Here is a 20,392-nt window from a genome sequence, read left to right as displayed (position 1 = left end):
GGTAGAAGGTGGTGTGGGTCATGACTTGAGTGACAATATGTGGTGGATGGTGATATTAAGGATAAGAACTATGCGATGTTGTACATAGAGAGGAGCTATGAAATGTTGGCGGTGAAGTGAGGGTGAGCTGGTCTTTCTGTAGTGTCAATACTTGTGTCGTTGGATGGCGGGTCACTAGTAAGCCAAAAACATTTACTGACCCGCCATTATTGCGTTCTTGACCCGGGGCATATAAGACTATTTGATGTGTCGACTGCAATGCGATTTAACAAATTAGTTTTGTCTTCTAACAACTACAGAAAATTTAAACTTATTCGTATCATAATAATACGTTTTATGTATCGTTTTATTTTTCAATCATGTTTATATAATCTTGTACCGCATGACACTACAGAGAGAGAACCGTCTATAAATTAGATCCCGTCAGTCATAGTTTATTCTCTTCTTAAAGTCTTTACCCACGTCAAAGAATGGAAGTTCAACTTGATCGATACTTATTGATCCATTACTAAAAATAAATCTTACCTTTTTCTTTGTGTTGAATGTATTAAGATCGGGCTTATTCCAGAGTTGGGAATAAAATCATTGCCGTCACGTAAAGGTTGTCAAACAGCCAGGATAATTTCTTAAAAATATACGTGTTTGCCAGATTTTTTTTCTCATTTTATTGAATTCAACTATTAAACAGCGTATTACTTATAAATCGTAAATATTTATACTCTTACAAAATGCGTGTGTTGTTATTTATTTAGGTCTTTATCTTAATTTATGTGTTGCATACGAAAACAAACAGATACATATTCAATTAAAATGTTCCTTTGTTTTTATCTCATTCTTGTCAAAATTTGATGTTCTGGAATGTTTGGGTGTGTGATATTTAATTACGAATTTTGATGTTACCTTCATTATTGGCATGATGATATGACATAACAATGCATTCAACACCCATGTTAGCCAAACCAAAATGTTAAATGATAGAAAGGCAGCCATTCTAGGCATTTTCTTTTTAAATCAGTTACTCCAGAATCATCGAGAGAAAACTACGGGGTAGTTTGTTACTGTAAAATGAAGATATTAAAATGAAAATATTATTCAAACATATACACATAAGCAAACAAATATATATATATATATATATATATATATATATATATATATATATATATATATATATATATATATATATATATATATATATATATATAAATGATTTTAAGAGTTAAATTTTAAAATATAAAAGACGTTTAAAACTTGTAAAGAATAAACACATAGAGCTACAGACACAACGTTGTCAATAGCTGTAACTTGAAGCACCTCTTGTTCTGGTGGTCGTTGATTGAGGGCACGTAGTGGGGTGGAGAGTTGGCAGTGGGGGGGGGGGGGTTACTGTTTACCTGTAGCTCTTGGCTACACACGCTGCCAGCACCGAGCTAAAAATAATTCTTTACATTATAAATGGATTAGTTGTTTGGAATTCCCGATGGTAACACCATGTTAAGAAAAGTGTATGTGGTACTTCTATGTCAAGTCGTTAATAATGCAAACAGTTTGTAATCCTCTGCAGTAGTAATTGCGTATTGCAAATACTTTCGCACATTAAAACACACATACACAAACATTCAAATTTTTAAGCACTGCTGTCCGCAGCTTAAAAAAAAAAAGACGTGGATGATTTGCAAAAGAAGCTAAAAAATAAATTTAGACGAAAGCTTTGGATAAAATCCAGTCAATTTTCTCTTATTCTAAAAATAAACCTTATAGTGTCTCTGTAGTTTGTTTCTTAACAAGTCCTTTCATTAATAACAATATGTTGTACAACCGAGTTTTACTTCACCTCATTGTCGTGAGCTTTCACTAATATAAACATAACCCTCTCTCATAAAATGATGTCCAACCCTGCTTGGTGTGGGTGATCATGCTGGGTGAAGAATATAAAAAATGATCAATTTCACTTAAATCGCATAAATTATGTTTCCACACATTTTCCCCACGCACATTCTATCTATATGGTCACATGGCTCTTAATATGCTTCTCTTCTCACAATAAATAGCGACAAAATTAAACATTGCAACGATATCTAACATCAGCAATGACTTTTTAAGAAAATCTTAATGAATATAACCCTGGGCCCCCTCTCCAACACGTACTTCGTTGGTTGAGGCGTTCCACCCCAAATAGTCCCCTCCCTCCCCCTTCGAATGTTAATTTACTGACAACCCTTGAATGGACTCTAAAAATAACATGTAAAAATTGGCAGTGAATCATATCGATTAAAGTGTATGCGGTGGCTCTTTGTGTTTGACATTCTATAGCCTTATCTTCTTCGAAAATAAAAAAAAACAAATCAATACGACTCGGTTCTATTCCATAAACATTTAAAATAATTTTAAATATGGTGACCTAAAAATATAGACAAAAAAGCTTCATAATAATGAAAATAAATACATTCAAAAGTCCCGAGTTTAGGCCCCGAGCATATGAGGCTCGTTTACCTGGGGCGAGCAACCCATATAGGAGATGAAACTCCGAGATAAAACAACTTTTGCCGTAAAGTTTGTTTTTGGGCAGTTTATTGTTTTAGAAAGAACATCCAGAATACAAAACCGGCTGATAGTGGAGTCTACTGGCTGTACATGGCATACATTTTTGACACGTAATAGTTTTATAATGTTGAAGGATTGCCACTATATTATAATTATGAATACAAGTTAAACGAATTAAATTTTTAAACGCATCTAAGCTTTAAGGTACACATTTGAGCAGTTGATCTAGAAAGTCTTACATTAAATGCTAAGTCATTTAAAAAATCCATACAATACAAGAAACATATGTCTATTAGCTTATGTAAGAATGTTGTTTAGCTTCCTTGGAGTTATGTTGCAACAAGAGATCTATTATAGAGCAACTAGTAAATATGACAGGGTACTTTATTTTATTCGTGTGTTTGTGTGTTTGTATGTGTTTGTGTGTGTTTGTATGTGTTTGTGTGAGTTTGTGTGTGTTTGTGCATGTTTATAATCAAAGAGACACTTAGCGATTCTGAAAGAACTAATGGCAGAAGATATGGCATCTACTGCCCAATATAGCTAACGGTTAAGCTGGTTAAACAAGACATAGAAACATTAATAGCTTTTATCGATGTTTTAATCAACGTGTGCATTAAGTAAACTGTCCATTATTAGTTTATACAGCATTATCAACAGACTATTCTTTTAAACGTAACCTTATAGGGTATTTACATTTTGAAAATATAAGTACTTTATCAGCTATATACTCAATATATCAACTGCAATTTAGGGTAAGACGGGATAACAAAACTTGATAACAATAGATTTAATTATAAGTTATATTTAACAACTTTAAGTAGAGCATAACATCCACCCTTCCCCTTAGCAATTACCACGCAGTAAAATACCAACCAGAACATTACAAGATTTTAGTTATAGCACATTTGCTGACTATCAGCTAGGGGTCTACGAAAAATTTCCGAAAGACACTTGCCCGAATGCCGTTTCATTCGGGCATTTGTCGTATTTGGGCAAGTGTCCCTTCGGGCATTTCTTGCGTTCTGGCAAGTGTCCTTTCGGGGAATCTGCCTTCGGGCAAACGGCATTCGGGCAAGTCTCTATCAGGAAATCTTCCAGCTCCCATCAGCTAGATACTTATTTAACTGTATACACCAGAATGTTGCCAAAAACAATGAAGTAAAGTACTTGAACAACATGACGATAGATTAATGCGACAAAATGTTAACGAAGATTCCACACATGTTGAAACATAGCATTTTAAAACAGAGTTAAATAAGGCAGATGTATCGTGAAAAATCACGTAGATCTATTTGAACATATCAAGTAGATATATTATGACAGCTTAAAGTTATTGTGGCATATCAGAGATTGTGAGAATTCAGGATCTTATAAAGTGACAAGACAGGTAGACTTATTGTGAAATATCAGGTAGATGTGATGTGATAACTATGATTGAATGGTAGGACATCATTAGGTTAGTTAGGTTAGGTTTGCCTGTCGTCCCTACTGGGACATAGGCCGCTGACAAGAGCTTTCCAGACGTATCTGTCCTGGGCTAGTCTCTCAAATTGTTCCCAGGTGTATCCAATCTTTTTGGTGTCTTCTGCCAGGTCACATCTCCAGGTGTTTCTTGGTCTGCAAAAAATTTCAAATTTCAAAATTTCAAATTTCAAATTTATTCTTCTGCTTCTCTTCCTCCTGCCTTGTGGATTCCAGGTGAGGGCCTGTCTTGTTATGAGGACATCATTAAGCCTGATTAATTAATTTCAGCGGTAGAAGACATTAGAAGAACCATTTATAATTCTTAAGTGCGTATTCATCGACTCCAGATCGTAGGTTGAATAAAGTAAAAAGATATTATTGTGTTTTTACATTTTTTCTTCCTACGCTGTTTTTTTAAATGTTAAACATGAACTTTATTTTATAAATTATTTTAAAATATATAGAGCTACAGTTGTCCAAACATTAATTGTTTAGTAATATATATTAAAATCATTTTATAATTCAACAAACCGTTAAGCCAAAAATAATTGAACCAAAAATTAGGAAATATGTTTTATTTTTTAAGTATTAAAATGCCATGTATGTACAATTTGTTAAGACAAATACAAGATATTTAATGGGAACACTGGGCTAAGCAATTAAAAAGGTTATTTTCTAAGAAAACAATTAGCCGATATTAGTTAACACCGATTAGAATGATAGATAAGAAATTTATAACAAATACAACATGTTTAAATTAGTTTTATATGTAATAACATAACGTTATGACTGAAACAGTTCAATAAAAAAATAAGTCCCACAAATATGTGTGTTTAAATTGTGTAGACACCAGGAAGGAGCTGTCAATTACATCGGCCTCTCCACTCACCACTATAATTTCCTTCCGAGTTTGATGCACTGTGGGAATGGCGATACAACCTCCCGCAATATCCCAGCATGAATATAGGTGCTCCACTTGAGCCAGGACATGTACATGTTGTGTACCAGTACCTGGTCCAGGTATGGCCATCAACCCTCTCTTCTTTGCGTGTCCATTGTCCTACAGAGACCAGTTTAGGACAGCCATGAGGATGTGACACTATAACGGTCAACTTGTCCTCATCAACAAATCTCCCGTATTTGTCCTTTACTTTTTCACAAAGACTATAGAAGCGCTGACACATCATGTCCATTTCATCAACCAACTCTAAGGTATTTGATTCACATGTTACATAAATCAATACACACCTGTCTCTCTCAATTTCTGCCCCACCCACCTTCCAGCCATCGAGACTGACCCCTGGTCTTGTATTATCATCAAAACCTAAAATACAGCGGGTCTGTCTCGCCTCACTGTCATCAAACACCATATGTGTGGATGTCAACACACAAACCTCCCCCCACACTTGGCTGGGTGTGGCAGAGACTTGACACTTGGCACAACGACAAGTTTCTTTACTATCTGTATACTTGTCCGCCCAACAAATCCTCCCTGTCCCTAACCTCATCACGTGACTTCCTTTGTCATTATAAAATGGATATAGATCTTGAGTGCCTGGGTAAAACTCTGGTCTCTCTAGACTGGTGAATTTAGGCTTAACCTGGACAGTTAGGGCTGCCATTGTTTTGATTGTCTAAGACAAAAGGTCGTCGTCATGGTAACGTGAGGGGAGACAACCTGCGTTAAAATCTTTAAGAGGTATAAAACCTATGTGTTCTGGATTCTTCTTACAGCCAGCAACATGTTTGTGTAGATCACCTTCTCCTTCATAGCACATCTCAGCTTCATGATTTCCTACAAAAATTTAAAAAGGAAACGTTTACATTGCCTAACAATAACAGATTTAATAAAATCAACTAGACGTTTACACTAGGACATATTAACAATTGTTTAGATTAGAGATTATATTTGTCATATCTCACCTGGATAAAAGAGAGCTGTTGGGCTAGTTTTGATAACTTTACCTGGACCATTAGCATATAATGCACCTAAATAACACATACATTTATTTTAAAATTATATTAAAACAATAATTGTATATCAGTATATAGTATAAGTCATCTATATTCTACTTTTACAACCATGTTTTAGTTATTGGAAAATTGACGACAAAGTATTTGCTTTACGATGCCATATTATCTTTAAACGCTATTACCAAAATATGTGTTTACATCAATGCTTTAATATTTATATGGCTCTACCTTCAAGTCCACTTTGTGAGTCCAGTTTTCCTTCTTTCAGTTTGATTGAGGCTTCCGTTGTTAGTTTCTGTAGATAAAGGCAAACATGATTTAACATACAAAAAATAACTAAGGATTTCATAATTACGGTGATGAAAAATAGCAAAATTAAAACTTAATATCTTTAGAATTAACTTTACCTCAGTATAATTGTATACCAATGTATCATGTTGAATGAAGAAAGCCTCATTTTACTGCTGATTCTAAGCTCAACCGTTACTGCATATCCCTTGGGTCTATCAGCTGTGCGAAGAGAGGTGGCCTGATACACGGGTCCAGCCTTTGTGCTTGGATTTTCATTATTAAGACTGTGGAGCCATACATAAGTGGTCGTCCATAAATGACGTCACACTCACAGGGGGGAGGGGGTCCGTAATTTTGTGACGATGTGTAACGAGGGGAAAGGGGAGGGGGGGTTCAGATGGTGCGACGTCAAACTTTTACATTATAAAAAAGCAATGTTAGAAAACGAATTTTAGACATTATTTCGCGTTTTAGATAACTTATTTAATAAATTGCAATGGAAATTGATTAAAATACTCTATTTTGACAGAGTTCAGACAAGATTTATGACAAATATTGATGTTTAAAGAAAAATTCAACTGCAATTTTAAGGGGGGTTGTAGGCTGAGGTGTGACGTCGTTTGTTTTTTGGGGGGGGGGGGGGGTCTGGCTTTATGTGACGATGTATGACGGAGGGGAGGGGGGGGGGAGGTAAAAGTCGTCCAAAAAGCGTGACGTCATTTATGGATGACCCCTAAGATTATGTAGACATTGCAATCATGCATACACATTTTATTTTAAAATAATTTAAACCACATAAAGTCCTTATCATTAACCCATTTCCTATATAAAACATGCTTATTTTAATTTACTTCTTTAAAATATATACATTATTTTTCTTTTATTTGGAGATGGTTAGACTATTGCTTTTGCGTGTGTTTTTTATATTTTGATTTAGAAAATATTTAAAGCGTGGGTTTCGCAAAACTTATCAAAGTAGCGGAAAAAAAACGCGAGCACAAATAAGTGTAAAATCTTCATTAAAATTAATAACTTTAACTGCAAAACTCATTTGAAACGTGTAGCAGTAACAATTTTATCAAGTAAAATATTAGCAATAATATTTTTTAAAAAACTACTTCCTTATATCAAAGTACACCAAGTGTCACGTAAATGGGACGCTTGCAATAAATGGCCCCATTTAGATTTTTGCACAGACATCACAAGAAACAGAAACGTAAATGTTCATGTTAAATAATTACTTATGGTGAAACAATGGATAAATGTGTTAAGTGTTGACTTTGGGGTGTTAACTAGTATTTATAAAAGAGTAATTATAGCATTGACCTATATATTAGTTATTTCATCATCATTTCCTGTTCGTGCCCAAGACACATGGGGCTGATGAAGTAAAGTTCATCTGTTTCAGAGGCCTCAGCATTTGAAAGGATAGTGTGGTCAGCACTAACATAAACTAAGTACCCATCAGAGCGGGGTGTACTCAGGGACGAACCACTGACTTAAACCCGGATTCAAACTTGAGACTCTCGGGATAGCAGTTTAGCTCTCTTCCGCTGGACCACGCCGTCACATTAGATATATATTTAAGTTTAAAATAATGAAAGTTGAATTTGTTTTGGAAAATTTTAAAATGTTATTTCTTAAGAGTCATATTTACTCTTACTGTGGAATTCAATACAATTGAATATACTTATTTTGTATTTCTTCAATTTCACCAGCCACATGAATTAGATGTTAAACAAACGAGAGTAATAATAATGGTCACTATTTAAGTAAAATATTGTTATATTGAATTGTGTAAACAGCGCAATACTATTCAACTTTTTCCATATAATGGAGCTCAAGTTTAGAATAAGTTTTATTTGTTTCACTTTAAAAGCAGTTAAAAGCTCTATCCATATTTTATTTATTCCTTACATAAATGTATATATATACAACATGCATATATATATATATATATATATATATATATATATATATATATATATATATATATATATATATACAATCTATATAAACAATCTATATATATATATATAAAATAAGGCAAAACAGATGTGCAGGGCATTAATAAATCTCGTCAAGCTTTTTTGTGAAATTTCATTTATCTATCTCAAATAGAATTCAAGTTAAAGGCTTTTGAAATATTCAAAGTAGAAAAGGTTCCAATTCTGGTTACCGGAAATCGCTGAAAAGTTGATACAGAACTATAAATTTGATATAATACTTATACATGAAATTTCATCAATCTAGCTGTAACGGTACTAAAGTTATAGTGTTTACACACACACACACACACACACACACACATATACACACACACACAAACACACAAACCCAGACTTATGGACAAGATTGCAAAACTATGTTTTTTCCGACTCAGGGAAGTGTAAAACGTCAAGATTTGAAAATATATCGAATTTTTTGCACTATTACAATAATTTCTCTGTACTTCGTATACGAGAAAGTGAAAAGTATTAAAATAAATTATGTAAATTGAATAATTCAGCCATTGAAATAGTAATGTCAATATAAAACATTTACATTCTATATAGATTTTACTATAGTATTTATGTTAAAACGTAAAAAGCCTTTCGATTTCATTAATACTTACATTTAAATTCCATAATAAAATAATACACATCATATGCCAGGTGTTGAACTTAACGTATCGAAGTAGGTTTGGTTTACACTGTGACATTGATCCTACCTAATTAGTTCTGGAAAAAACCGTTATTGTCTTTAGTTATGTCTTGTTGTTGACGTCAACAAAAACTAAGAGACAAAAATTGACTTCATTGCTGGTCATCGTATACAGTCAGAGGGGGTGGGGGGGGGGGGGGGTATCGGCAAATAATTTGATTACAATTTAATATGCGGTGGATGGTGAAAATAGGGTTAACAAATGTGATATGTTGTATTTGTGTTTAAGAGAAAAGTATAATTATATGTTATTGCAAAGAGTGGAGCTATGAAATTTGATTTTACATGGGGTTAGAGAGAGCTTTTTTTTTCTATAGTATCAACTCTTACTTCATTGGTTAGCTAGTAGTCAAGTTAGTCAGCCTATAACATTTACTAACCCGAAATTCTATAAGTAGAGTCCCTGGACTTAAGAGTTTAGATAGCTTGGTACAGCAACACATCCGTGAGAGAAAAGTTTAAAACCAAATAGAAATTTGGGGGTCCTGCAATCGAAATCGACATCAGAGTTCACATCAATGAATTAACGTTTATATGGTTTTACCTTCAAGTCCACTTTGTGAGTCCAATTTTTCTTCTTTCAGTTTGTCTGAGGTTTCCGTTATTAGTTTCTGTAGATAACGGCAAAAGTTATTTCATCCTTATAATTAATTTGTACTATACAAGTAAATGGAGAGATTGAGAGGGAACTTAGTGTAAAGTTAAATTATGATATTCTTATCCGATAAGCTTTCATGAGACACTAGGATTTTCGTTCTGAAGGTGCATCCATTGTATTCCTAGGCGAAATGCATGTACATATTTATATCTTTATATCTGGTGAGACGTGAATATGTACATGATGTAGGAAATAGTATTAAGGGCTAAGGTAAAATGAGATGTTCCAAGTTTGCTTTATAATTTTTTAATTACCAGTTATGTTTTTGTCAGTTCTGTAATTACATTATCATGACTAAATGTTTGCCATCGGTTGTTGTTTTTAACTGCAAAAAATCTGACATACTCTAAATATGATTTTTAAAATGTGTATTTCCTTGTTACATCAATTCTAAGCTTGAAATTATTATAGTCCTAATAATAAATCTCGTGTGCCGTTATATTTTTCTATCTGGTCAAACTGTTATACACCTTGCTTCTACAGAGAGAGAACCCTCGAATAATTACGTTTTTTACGAACGTAATTTCTTTTCTTTTTAAAATCCTTACATAACCCAACAAACGGAAATTCAAACTGATCGCTAATTATTGATTCAGTACTTAAATTATACCTTACCATTTTCTTTGTGTTTAGTTTATTAAGGTCAGGATTTTTCCAAAATCGGGAATAAAAGAATGACCTTAATCAAACAGGTACATAACTTGTCGGTTGGCTAACATCCAGAATAATTTGGAAAAATACACATGATTGCTAAACTATTTTTTCATTTGATTGAATTTAAATACTATCTGGCGCGCTAAAATATATTACGTATTGTAGTACATTTAATATGCTCTTCCAAGATGCGCATATTAAAATTAATTATTTTATCTGGGCCTTTATCGTATGTGCAATATACCTTAAAATATGGCAACAGGGCATTACCCCCCGTCAGTTACCCCTGGACATATACACCCCCGACCTTAACCCCCCCCCCCCCCGACGTTAAACCCCCCACACCTGGATTGATTACACCTCTATCAAATCCCCCCCGCCCCCCCCCCCCAACATAGCGTAAGGTACAGTTATGGCTAGGGCTAGGGCTAGGGCTAGGGCTAGGGCAGGGCTAGGGTTAGGTTTTTCTCAAGGAAAGCGTCATGAAAAACATAAAATAATTATAATTACTAGTCTGTCTATATTGTTTGAGTCTAGGACACTACTTCACCCCCAGCTCCATCACTTACACCCCTCGGAACAATAAAAACCCCTATTTTTTTCACCCTCCCCTTATCAATTACCCCCCCCCCCCCCTCATCTAGAAAATTAACCCCCTCTCCCAAGCTCAAGAATCTCCAACCTTAGACATCACTAATATGTACATAATCTCCTCCCTAAAATGATGCTAAACCCTGTTGGGTGAATGGCTTGGCTGGGTCAAGAATATAAATAATGATAAATATAACGATTGAAATAAAGAGCATAAATACATTTTTCACAATTGTTTTTTTTTTCAATGCACATTTCATCGGTATGGTTACATGGCACTAAACTTGCTTCTCCTCTCATTAAATATAACAACGAAGTTAAATATTGCAACGATATCTTACACGAATAAATATATTATGTTCATTTACTGACGACCCTTCAATAAACTCTAAAATTACCCTATAAAAATTGTCAGTGAATCATATCGATTAAGGACTATGTGGAGGCTCTATGTATTTGACATTCTACAACCTTGTCTTTTTTAACAAAGCGAAAAATAAATCAATACAACACGGTTCTATTGCATAAGCATTTGAAATGAAGTGAAATTTTTTTAATGAACTTGTTAAATATGTTGAAGTAAAATAATCAATATATATTATGCATCCAGAAAAAAAAAACAAGCATAAAAATACTTTCGAAAAATAAAACTTCTGTACGGCGTTGTCGGGCACATCAACTCATCATACTTTCTTAGTATTGAAGGATGGCCACTTTTATATGGCAATTACGAATACATATTAGATGAATACAATTTTTATAAGTATCTAAACACCATTAACTTACACATTTTAACAGTTGATCAAGAAAGACTGAAATTAACGTCTGATGTTTATTAGTCATTGAAAAATCAAAACAATACAATAGCTGAACGTTTGCCATACGTTAATGTTCTATCTTTGCAGGTAACATGACGACTAATGGTACAATGTTTTTTAGTACATAGATTCTAATCTTGTCTTGTGAAAATATATCTATTACAGAGCAACTAGTACAGATAATTGGGTTCTTTGTTTTATTCGTGTGTAGATGTATGTGTGTGTGTTTGTGTTTTTATGTTTGTGTGTGCATGTGTAGTACATGTTTAGAACCAAAGAGACACTTAGCGATTCTGATAGATCTAATGGCAGAAGATATGGCTTTTTACTACGCAATATAACGCACGATTACGCGGATTGATTACACACTAAAATAGCACATTAATAGCTTATATCGATTTTTCAATCAACGTATGCATTAAGTTTCCATTAATTAATCAATACATTATCTACTGACGTTTAATTTAATGGTGATTCTATTGTACTTTTTCGGTTATTTACATTTTGAATCTTTATATTTTATCAACTATATACCTAATCAATATTTCAACGGCTATTTAATGGGAAGACGGAATGACACAATTTAATAATAATAGATTAAAATTTAAATTGTATTAACCAACTTTAAGAGGAGTAAGACATTATCACCTTCCCCCTCCGCGTAGTAATAACATTTTGAAATAAACATTTATATTTTGATAGTATTAATAGACAGCATTTTGTGATGGGGGAATTTTTATGCGTGTTATCTGATATATATAATAACTTCTTCTAATACTAATACTCCAACGACAAACATGTGGCTGAAACATTCTTATTTTCTGACGACACTAAAGATACCAACAACTTCGATCATAAAATAGAATAAACTTTATTATCAACTACAAAACTAAACGAACAAGAACTACACTGCTAGATATAAAACACCTTGTTTTTTTCTACTATGACTAACCCCCAAATGTCTCCACTGCGTCCTAAGTCATCGATAGCAATGTCGCGTTACGCTCACTTGTCACTCACGCTACAAATATTTTACTAAACACGCGCACATACTCTCGCACCAAATCGTCTACCATCAAGTTCACACCGTCCTTATTAGGCCTGATCTCTACCAATGTAGTCTTATTTTTATCTATCTACGCTATGACACGGACAGTCTACCATAGTAAAACATAAACATTCCACTGTGTAGTACATGGAGAATCGACTGTGCTAAGACATGGACTTTCTAATTAGGTAAGACATGAATATTCCACTGTTTAGTACATTGAGGATCCACTGGTATAAGACATGGTCAGTCTAATATGGTAGGACATGGGCTATTGGTAAGTGCGTGTTCAATCGTAACAAAAAAACAATTTCGATTTTATTTTTAGCTTTGATCTTATCTTTACTTTCAAAAATTCAATTTCCATAGCCTCGAAGCTTTTTGCCATTCCTAAATGATTACACCTGCTGTTAAATGTTTCTGTTTATAAAAGACATATACTATAGCATCTATATACTAATGCGTAGAACACATCTCTGCTCAAATAAAATACCCTACTCCGCGGCCATGCCAAACAGCGCAGACACATATAATATACAAGTTCTAAAATTTTTCTCCTTCACAAGCGTTTATCCAACAGTACCTTAAGTACTGAAAAATAAATAAAATAATAAATACAATTCCTTAAATATAGAAACCCTTTCATTAGTGACATTTTGGGTATAAGTATTTCCATCTCTTTTCAATACTTAATATATCTATAATTATTGCTATTTTAAAACTCATGTCAATCTTCATCTCGTAAAGGTAAACCTATCGAGGGAGGTTGGGGTATATGTCATACTGAGTTGGGGGTAATGATTTTGGTGGTGACTGACTGACAGGGCGTAATTGCTCCGACGGGTAATCAAGGCGTGATTTCTGGGGGGGGGGGGGGGGAGGGAATGACAGCTGGCGGTAAAGTCCTAGACCCATTTTAAGTGATAAGTAAGTATAGTTTTTAAATTGTTTTTTTGTTTAAAAAAAAAACATTACTATATTGTTTTTTTTAAACATTATTATATTGTGAATATTGCAATCAGTACAATGCTTTTTATCAACATAGATATTATATCATTATAAAGAATTGGACGTCTGCAATAGCGACAAGTGTTGATAGAAGAGTTGAATTTCTCGGATCAACATTCAACAGTTGACACAGACGTGTAGAAGGGAACCAGTTGAAAGCAGTACAGCCGTCTGTGTAACGTTTCTCTAGACATTGGGAGCCACAGGTCACGTGACTGGACACTGTGAGTTCAACGTCATGGTTAGTTTCAGGTTGTCATACATTTTAAACTCGCTGTTTTGTGTTGTTCCTAATGTGGCCATTACTTGCATCTCACAAAAGTTGAGAAAATCATGGGTGTACCTGTTGGAATTATACAGTTCATGAGGGTTATCGTTACAATACAAATTACAGGGGACATAACTAATGTTGTCTGAATATGTTTCACGAATTAAGAAATTAGAACACGCACTACTTATATGAGTCTAAGTTAAAAAAAAGTAGTATCTTGAAGTCCCGCATGATAAATTTTTTAGATGCAACACATATAACGAATATCATAACTTTTTAGGCGAATGGCTTACAACAACAACAACGGCTGTTTGCTCTCTCATATAATGTAAAGTATTCTTTATTGTTTTATTGTAATTGAAGGATCCTGAGTCCAAATTGTCTGTTTTAGGACAATTTGACCAAACACGATAGTACTGAGCTCGCATGCTAAACATATTAAAGCTACGAATCATGACAGAAAATTAAAAACTGCAGCCGTTTTTAAACTAAGACTCACGCTTTACTAAAGAGCCTGGGAATTATGCTTGTAAAGCGAAAACATAATTACAATTAGAAAAATAAATATAAATGATGCAGTGCTTCTAATCTACATACACAATGACGTTGGTATGTTTTAGTTGTCCGATTCCAATCACAGGTTCGAAGGTGATTTTTTTCCAGCGTACATTTATTGTAGGTTGTGACCATTTAAAACTTAAGCCTATATATTTAATATAATTAGATGTAATTGGAAGAGGCTTCGTGAGGATTTTGGTTTACAAGCTAGGCAAAATCATAAAATGTTTGAAACACTATTGAATGTTTTTACATTTTCTATAAAGAATATAAACAAAACCTGTCATAATTTAAAAAAAAAAATTATTCCGTGAAAAGAAATGGTTATTGTAGAAACCTATTCACTTTTACTTTTCCTGTAAGTATATTGCAAATTTCAGCCAGATAGTATCCCCTTAGTGGCTCTAGGTATTGTTAGAAACGTTTTGACAAGACTCACCGGATAAGACGAACAAACCGGCCAACAAGAGATTTGCTACAGTTCCATGTGAAGGTTCCAATAGTAGCAGCTGCTGTCTGGTTGTAACAAATGTCTCCAGACTCTAAAGGAAATATTGAGACCAGTCTGGGATCTTTGGTGAACACATCGATCTGGAAATAGTGTAACCTCGCAGCAACCTCGCTGTTGTCATTTCTATAAAAAATATACAATTTCTATAAGTTAAGCGTACTTAAAAATATATTATGTGTTAAAAAAGTGAACATTTTTTTGTTGTTTTTTTAAATTAATACAAACAGTTTTGTGAATTCACCTGTTGGTTAGAATGATTGAATTGATGACGTATATGTCCAGCAGATCCACCATCCACCAACTGTTGCTTTCGTCCAAGGTATGTATACAACCATTATTCATAATGAAACCACTCATTCTGCCATCATTTCCATTATTCGCAAACCAATTAGCGTATAACGACGATTAGTAAGCTGGTTTGTAAAGAGCTACATTGTATAACTTATCATCTCCTAAAGTAGTCATGAAGTAGTGCATCAACAGACCAAACATCATCGCTACATTTAAAGCTGTGCTATACATTGTTATTGTTTCTTCGCTTGCAAGCGACAATTTAATTTAATATTGTATTACTGAAGCGTGCTGGAAATATTAATTAACTAATATTTTAGATTCTCATTTAGATTCACATACTTCCAGTTCATGTGGCATTTAGAAAATGAGATCTAAGAATAAAAATAGAGCACAGGACAACAAACTAATATCAGAATATCAAATACACAGTCAATTATATTATTCGATTGCTCTAGCGCATGAAATGTTTGGTTAATTGTTTTTTAGGTAATTCTTTATTGATTTCTAATTGGCTCAAATGGGTTATTTGTGTACGCACACATTTCAAACAAATCGATTTACTCCCAACGTTAATTATGGTAAAAGTTTTTTAGCATTTAAAAAGTCACGATACATTTAACCTGGACTTGAAGTGTTTATAACAGAGATACAAAAGTAAACAAAACCTCAGAAAACAATAAAATGAAGATTTTTGGTTATACTGCAGATTATTTTATTATTCCTTTTATCTATTACATATGTAGAGATGGTTGGTCCACAATGTAGGTTGTCCACATGTCAAGTGTAGGCCTACATTAATAGTGTTTTTTTCAGACATTTTTCTTCAGTGAAATTTAAAGCTTTCAGATGGTATGCACTTTAGTTTCAACGAGAGTTTATATCTGTTAAAGTATAATAGTATAATAGTTTCCAGGTAAATTGAATTTTTTTCTCTAACACGTCCAGGAGAGAGGCAGATTGCGGACGTGTTTCGTTAAGCCCGTTGAACTCTGAAAAGATGCCTCAAATAAACTCTGTTCACAGGTAACTTTTATACTATCAACTTTTTGATAACAAATAATAAGCTGTTTACCTGGGGCTCAGTTATCAACTCCATGACGTTTCGTGGGCTGTTATCGACAAGTGATATAAGCTGTGTAAATCAGTGATCATTCGAGGTCAGTTTTCACCCTTCATGGAGGTCATCTATGTCGGCCGATAATGTGTAACTTCTTGACATTTGGGCCTAAGCTAATTTAATTCATCATGTTTATAAAGATATTTCTCTTAGGCCGTAGAAAATTAGCCTGATATAAATAATTTCCTAGAAAAGATAAAACCCCTTTCTACATTGAAGTTATTCATTGTATATGTACACGAATACTAGTCTTAAAGTAACTAATACATATTAATTTCTAGTCATCGATAAATTATATTCATATCAAGGCCTTTCAAACTGTAAATAGCCCATTAGACTGCACGTTTTGGCCACTGAAAACTCAACAATGGCTTATAACGGTGTTGAACTATACCTTTTTCTGTTTTTAACCACAAAAGCAGTCACAGTAGCAGGATTTGTGCATCTCCACAACATCAGTTAAGTGCAATAATATTTTAAGAAACTCGCATAAATACATATTAAATACATTGTGTACTCAGAGATCTCTTTTGTTTATTTTTTTTACCTAGCCCTGAAATGTAATAAAAAAACGAAACGCATACACATCTACACACATATGTACACAATCTCTCCAGAGTCTTAGCGAGGGGGAGGGCAGGGATGGGGCCTTTTGTACCCGGGCGCCGATGTTAGGGGTCGCCAAAATGGATTGGAAAAACAAATTGAAAGTTTGAAGGGGGGGGTGCAAATCGAAAGTTTGTCCCCTGGCGCCGGGAATGGTCGCTACGCACCTGAATCTCTCACACGCATACACGCATATATATATATATATATTGGCGTAGCGAGGTCGGGTGTCACCCGGTGCGGCACTTAATGGTGTCACTCCCCCCAGAGGCGTTGCGACCCTTCCCGGTGACTAATTTTCAAGTTTTCGATTTGCACCCACCCCCATCAAACTTTCGATTTGCACCCCCCCCCTCAAGTTTTTTATTTGCACCCCCCCCCCCTCAAACTTTCGATTCGCACGCCCCCCCTCAAGTTTTTCTCTACATATTTTGCTATTTTTTGCCTTGGTGACATCCCCCCCTAAATGGTGTCACCCGGTGCGGTCCGCACCCCCGCCCCCCCCCCCCCCTCGCTACGCCCCTGATATATAAGTATATATATATATATATATATATATATATATATATATATATATATATATATATATATATATATATATATATATATATATATATAAAGCCTATACATATACAATTACATCTCTATACATGAAATGCTAATAAAAGCTAGTATACCTGAATACAATTATAATTGTAAGAATTGTTAAATATTATAGTAATTAGCCCTATGATGTGACAGAATATTGAATAATTGCAGCTAAATAAAACATATCTGATTAGTGAGTTGAGAAGAGTCAGTTATCACCCTTACATTAGGTCACATCAATCAACTCAACTAATGGACCCAAGGAAGAGGAGTTACATGTACAACCTGGCATCAGCTGGGTCGCAGGAGCTGTCAAAAGCAAAACAGAGTTGTTGATTAAATTGTGTAATATGAAAACTTATGTGGTTATATAGTGAAAATGCAGAGAGACGCATTATGAAAAATCTGGTAGATGAATTTAGCCTCACTTTAGTACAGTGTAGTCATATGGCAATCACATATGTGATGATTCAGACCTATAATAGATTTAGCTATTTCAAGGATACAATTGAAATACTGACGCATGTATTTTCTAACCCTAGCCCAGATATGTCACAGTACCAAGTTTGTTGGGTTACACTGTAAGAATATCACCAGTGTGTTGTAATAACCATGTACATTCTTCTGCTGAAACACATTTTTTTTTAAAATACAAAACTAGCAGCATGTACCCGGCGCTTCCAGAAATGTATTGAATGTAAAATGTGCTCTGAGTTTTAAATTTTACTTATGCTAGGTATAATGTGTGTACTTAACAGGAGGGATTTGTTAACTCATATGGGTATAATTCAGTTGAGGTGAGTAATAGAAGTGAAATGCTAGGTTAATTGACCCGTGTACAAGACGCTTACATCGTCTCTATTTGTACGTTAACAAAATGTAATGTAAATATTTATTTACGTGTAGGTGGAATAATACGGAGTGGACTACAGTTCGTTATAATATAATAAAGAGCTGATTTTTATGAAACGCTGGTCAGATTTTTTAAAATCTTGAAGGCGAAGAGAGCTAAATTCGACGACAAGTTTATTCTGCTTGTTCTAGGCTTTGTGCCCATCAAAAAATCGGTTATCACTGGATGTTCAAAGCTGCTTTTCTGATCGTAGACCACAAACCATTAGGGAAACACTTATAACACCAGCTGTGTTGATCATGGGGAATATCAAGATGGGAAAGCTTATTAAATAAATTATTCTCAATTCCCCCTCAAATGACACCATCAGAGATAGACTAGAGTACACGAGCAAAACGTCCAAGCTCAAGTAGACGTAATTTCATTATAATTCTATTTATAAATCATTCTATTTACATCTCGACTGAAACAATTTTCAAAGTGCCAATCATTTTAACACTAACCTCGAGCAAATATCCACATAGATCTACACACCTCGAGCAATGATACACATAGATCTACACACCTCGAACTATGATAGACATAAATCTACACACCTCGAACTATGATAGACATAGATCTACACACCTCGAACTATGATAGACATAAATCTACACACCTCGAACTATGATACACATAGATCTACACACCTCGAACTATGATAGACATAAATCTACACACCTCGAACTATGATAGACATAGATCTACACACCTCGAACTATGATAGACATAGATCTAAACATCTCGCGTGGTGCTACACATAGATCTACACACCTTTTTCAGGTGTTTAGGAATAACCGATAAGTGCGTTATCCTTGTTAGACGTTATCGATGCTAAATATAGATGTTGCCGTAGCTCTAGTGATGAGATAAAAATGCAAACTGTAGCTCGATACACAGAACATACTCACACAAATACACACACACATATACACACACATACACAAAGTTTTTGTAGTTCATACAATCTCTACACATTTTGATTAAAACAAAAATAATAAAATTATTGCAGCAATGTTTTTTTACCGGCCTTTTTACTATTTTTTTCAATTCCATTACATTCTTTTTTCCCAAGTTGCAAATATTGTAGAAAACGAACGTTATTTTAGTAGGAATAAACGCCGTGTTGGGTATAGTGTATTGTATGGAGGGCATTTTACTGTGTTGTATCACAGTGTAACGAGGTATTTAAGGATGCGTACGTGTCATATCATAAGGAACAGTGCCATGCCACAGGAAATCGAAGCAATCCAAACAATTTACTTGACAAACAAGGTAGACAATTTTACTATGCATATTCCTTGCCATACAGCTCACACCTAGAGATTCCTTTTGTATCTACATCGGTGTTGCATCCACTGACACTAGTACACTGAGCCGGTCCTATTTTGTTTTATGTAGTTGTCTAATCGTGTCTGACGTCTTTTTCTCTTTCTGATAGAGCTTTCTCTATTGTCTGCATGTTAATATATATTGTCTTTATTCCCTTAACAGGCCCGTTACATCATCTTAAGCTGGCCTGGACTTTAAAATCAATACGTGGGCGGCAGAGAAAACGTGTTAAAATTGTGTTTAAAATTTCAGTTGTAAACTTTAAAATACCTTGTTTTGTATCAAAGAAACCGAACAGGTATGTGCACTTGATTCCGTGTACAATAACTTGTCACCTTGTAGGCTACCCAGCTTCACACTATTGTATTAATAGCCACTTTAAGATTCTTTTAGTAAGGTTTAAACGACACAAGTTGATGACTTCATTGGTGCTGATTCGGTAGCCTCACTTTTAGTATTGTTTTTAT

The sequence above is a fragment of the Physella acuta genome, unplaced genomic scaffold, assembly GCF_028476545.2.
Source record: "Physella acuta isolate Inbredline_101_S28 unplaced genomic scaffold, ASM2847654v3 ptg000150l, whole genome shotgun sequence".
Taxonomy (NCBI): domain Eukaryota; kingdom Metazoa; phylum Mollusca; class Gastropoda; family Physidae; genus Physella; species Physella acuta.
This window is presented reverse-complemented; position numbering follows the sequence as displayed.